Genomic DNA, 5000 nt, shown 5'->3' with positions numbered 1-5000 from the left:
AATGAGTCCTTAAGATACATTTTTAACTGGTAAATGCTGAACACACTTTGCACTTTTGAACATATTTATGCACATTTACAAACATACTCAAAGTATTACACTTCTAACAAGTATTAAGTACAGCTTTAGTTAATATTTAATGGTTAATGTTTCTATCCTCTTAATAAGTGTACTTTCACTACTTACAGCTTATGAATGATGAAAGAGATGTACTTTAAATTAGTACAAAAAAGTAAATAAGAGGTACCAGAAAATACTCTTCACTAAAAAAAAGTGCAAATTGGTAGGATTACTTGGATGTAAACTTGTAACACACTTTATTTACACAAACAGAGGTTTCAGTGTGGTCCAAAGCAACTTCTTCACCCGGGCAGAAGAACATGTTTTGCACAATTAAAAGGTGAGAAAAGGAGGAAGCAGAAATGAGGAGAAACTCCTGGAGGGAGAGAGAGAAAAAGTGAGAGTGTGAGAGAGAGAGAACGAGAGAGAGGGAGAGAGAGAAAAAGTGAGAGAGAGAGAGGGGGGGAGAGAGAGGGAGAGCGCTGTTTCCAATTATAAAAGGAGCGGTGAAAAGGGAGAGAGGAAATGAAGGAATGAAGGGCATGATTTACATTCAGATTCCTATCATCTCTCTCTCCCTCTCTCTCTCTCTCTCTCTCTCTCTCTCTCTCTCTCTCTCTCTCTCTCTCTCTCTCTCTCTCTCTCTCTCTCTCTTCTTCAGCGCTGGACTGACTGCACACATTCTAGTCGGGGTGAAAAGAGGCAAAGTGTGCTCCATCTCCGAAAAAAAAACAACAATAAAAAACAGCCGCTCAACGCCGTTCGACGGACATTCACAATCACAACACGGGGGGAGGCTGCGGGAGCTGGTCCAGGACCAGAGGCGGGGACGAGCAGACCCCCCCCCCCCCCTTCACAGCTCATTGTTTGATGACAGTGATTCAACTACGACAACAAACAAAAAGAGGGCGGAGTTTGCCAAAATAAATCTGCAGATGGAGGAGCTGACTTCCGGCGAGCGTCGTCCCGCGTGCGCGCCGTGTTTTGAGCAGTCGTAGCTCAACTGTGGAATATTAACACAGTCTGTGGTCCGGGTGGGGGAGGCGTGGGAGGAGGGGTGGGGGGGGTTAAGAGGGAAGAGGCAAGTGAGGGAATGAGAATCAGAGAAGAGAGAGCGGGAAAGAGGGAGAATGCGGGAGAGCGGGGGTGGGGGTGGGGGAGGGAGAAATAGGGGAAAGGGGGAGAAAGGGAAGGAAAAGATGACTCAAAGTGGGAGTGAGTGGGTGAGAACGGGCGAGAGAGAGAGAGAGGGAAAGAGAGGGAGAGGGGGTGCGGCTGATGGAAGGGAAAACGATTGGAAAGTGAGAGAGGGTTCCTTCGGTTTCAGTCAGGGTGTGTGTGTGTGTGTGTGTGTGTGTGTGTGTGTGTGTGTGTGTGTGTGTCTGCATGTAAACCTATTGTATGCCTTGTTGATATATCAACCTCTATCTCTCCCTGTCTCACACACACACACTCACACACACAGAGCGTGGTTTGTCTTTCTGTATTTCAGTGGACTACACACACACACACACACACACACACACACACAAGCACGTACACGCTCCCTCATCAAAACACACACAAAGAAACACTCACAAACACCTCATATAAAACTTGCACCTAAATACACACACCAGACGCCAAACTCAACAGCGACCTGAAGTCTAGCCTCATATCCTAATCCATCACGTGCACAACACACACACACACACACACACACACACACACACACACACACACACACACACACACATTATCGAAACACACAGAGGCATGAATATTAATTTAATCAGTATAAACAGAGGAGCACTCAGACACGCACACACACACACACACACACACACACACACACACACACACACACACACACACACACACACACACTCATCAAATAGGGGGGAACTGTCAAAACAACGAGCACCCGGTCAGGCAGCGGGTCCAACAAATACACTCTACACACACACACAACACACACACACACACACACACACACACACACACACACACACACACACACACACACACACACACACACACACACACACACACACACACATGGAGTCAGCACTTTTCCCTCTCCAGGGCTCCTTTGCCCACGGCGCTGGTGTTTTCCTCAGTCGCCGCCGTCTTCAGTTTTAGGCCCGAAACAAGTGTCCGCGTCTGGCACGCGATCATGGAGTTCAGTTGGGATTTTGGGAGGAGGTGGGTGGAATTTAAATTTTTAGAGGTCAAGCATCTGGAAAACGCTCTCAGAGTCGTGACGCATGTCGGGCTTGGAGGAATCCATGGCTTTTCAGCGGACCTTCGAGTGCCTCGCTCTAGGGCCAGTGTACGTGTTGATACCGCTACCGTAATCACGACAATAGTCGCGCAAACGAAAATTCAACTGCGGCTGGTGGAATTTGGGTTCCTCAAGCTACAGCTCACTTTGACCGCGGTTCAGCTGGCGTTTGGCCGCTGATGATGGGACTGTGATAGGGGCTCAGTCATGGGGGAGTTTGAGCCTTTCTTTCAGCGAGGGAACCCCTTTAATACCCCTTTTGATACAGAATGCGGCGGCGCGACTGGTGTTCAACCAGCCAAAGAGGGCACATGTCACTCCGCTGCTCATGGAGCTCCACTGGTTACCTGTAGCCGCACGCATCAAGTTCAAGTCTCCTACGCTGGCCTACAGAGTGATTGCTGGGAATGCTCCCGCCTACTTAAACGCTCTTGTAAGAGCACATGTTGCCCCCCTGATGCTGCGCTCGTCAAATGAGCGTCGCCTGGCTCTGCCGGCCGTACAGCCACGGCAATCCAGGCTATTCTCATTTGTAGTTCCACGTTGGTGGAACGAGCTGCCAAAAATGACCAGAGCGGGGACCTCCCTCTCTGTCTTTAAGAAGCACCTGAAGACCCAGCTCTTCAGTGAGTACCTCCTGTCCTAATCTACAATTACTCAGCACCACCTTGCAGTATTTATTGTTACACGAATGTTGTTGTTACACTAATCTCTGTCGCAATGTAGCTGAATGTTATTCTCCCTTGTAAGTCGCTTTGGATAAAAGCGTCTGCTAAATGACTAAATGTAATGTAATGTAATGTTAATATGTCTCTAACACGTCTCACTGCGGCACGTATCCTGTGGCTTTGGCAGGTTTGACGGAAAGGTTCGCAATCCAACTCTGCCCCGCCCTCAAAAGCTCCCAGCCAGGCCCTTCACCCCACAAGCCGTATGCCGGGCTGCCGACTAAACCATCCTCATAAATATCGATGAGACGTTACATTTTTAAATTTAAAGGGGGTTCCAGAAACAACACCAACCAGAGGAGGCTTGAGTCGGAGTGCTTCTCTGAGCTGCTCTGAGCTGGGCCGGCGGGGCCCCGTGTTGCGTTTGGCCGGCGACTTCGCCGAACGTGGAGGACTGCACTCGGGCCGGAGGAAGCCCCGAGCGCCGAGCGCCGACAGCCCTGGGGCGCGCGGGCCGGCTCGGGCGGCGCAGAAACAACACGCACCGCCCGGACCTTCCCGCCCGGCCGGAGCGGTCGGGGTTTTGTTGATGAAGGCCAGACGAGGAGACGGAGGCGAGATGACCTGGCGGAGCGCGAGCGGAGCGCAGGACTGACACGACAGCGCCCTGTGGAATCAGAATAAGGAGACGTTAAACTGAACATGCGTCGAGCGGTTACCTTCATCTAGCGCGCATCACACACCGCGTTTGTCATTTCTGCCGAGAAAATCTTGGAAAATAAGCCTTCACAACGGCCCGGGAAGCAAGAAGACGTTTAGAATAATCACAATAGAAATGTGGAACATGTAAAGAAGGGGAAAATAGGATTAAGGGCAAAGAGGGAACGAGATGTTTGTTTTTTATGGGTTTCAAGTTTTGTTAGGAAACCTTTCCATTGCTCAACCTGGATTAAGCAATGTGTGTGTGTGTGTGTGTGTGTGTGTGTGTGTGTGTGTGTGTGTGTGTGTGTGTGTGTGTGTGTGTGTGTGTGTGTGTGTGTGTGTGTGTGGCTCTGGGGCCATAATGTATAAACCTATTAATGCCTTGTTGTTATTAAAGCCCCCTCTCTCTCTCGCTTTCTCTCTCTCTCCCTGTCACCCACACACACACACACACACACACACACACACACACACACACACACACACAGCGTGGTGTGTCTAACTGTATTCCAGTACACCAAACACCCCGTGGGTGTGTGATTGTTTGTGTTTTGTCCAAATAAAAGCACTTATGGAGGATATGAACGAAACAAAAGTATTGCTTATAATATAACTTTGAATGTTTTTTACCCAAAACTTCAAACATAATTCAAAGTACACGTTTATATGATTACACTGCGTTCCAAATTATTATGCAAATGATATTTTTCTCTGATTTTCCTAAATAGTGGATGCAAATGGCAGTCAGTATAATTTTCAAGTCATCAACCGTTAGGGTATAATTCAAATGTTATTGAACAAACCTCCCAATGATAACAGTATTTTTTTCAAAAATAAAAAACTCAAAGTGCACTGTTCCAAATTATTGTGGACAACAGAGTCTTAAACATTTTATCGGTTGTAAAGAACTGAAATGGTCATTTGTTGAACTTGCAGCATTAGGAGGTCATATTTACTTAAATCAAAAGCTATTTCAATGAAAAACATCTTAACAGGCCAAGTTACATGTGAACATAGGAGCCTTCTTTGATATCACCTTCACAATTCTTGCCTCCATTGAATTTGTGAGTTTTTGGAGAGTTTCTGCTTGAATTTCTTTGCAGGATGTCAGAACAGCCTCCCAGAGCTGCTGTTTTGATGCCAACTGCCTCCCACCCTCATAGATCTTTTGCTTGAGGATGCTCCAAAGGTTCTCAATAGGGTGGAGGTCAGGGGAGGATGGGGGCCACACCATGAGTTTCTCTCCTTTTATGCCCATAGCAGCAAATGACACGGAGGTATTCTGTGCAGCATGAGATGGTGCATTG

The sequence above is a fragment of the Zeus faber genome (assembly GCF_960531495.2).
Source record: "Zeus faber genome assembly, chromosome: 4".
NCBI classification, from domain to species: Eukaryota; Metazoa; Chordata; class Actinopteri; order Zeiformes; family Zeidae; genus Zeus; species Zeus faber.
This window is presented reverse-complemented; position numbering follows the sequence as displayed.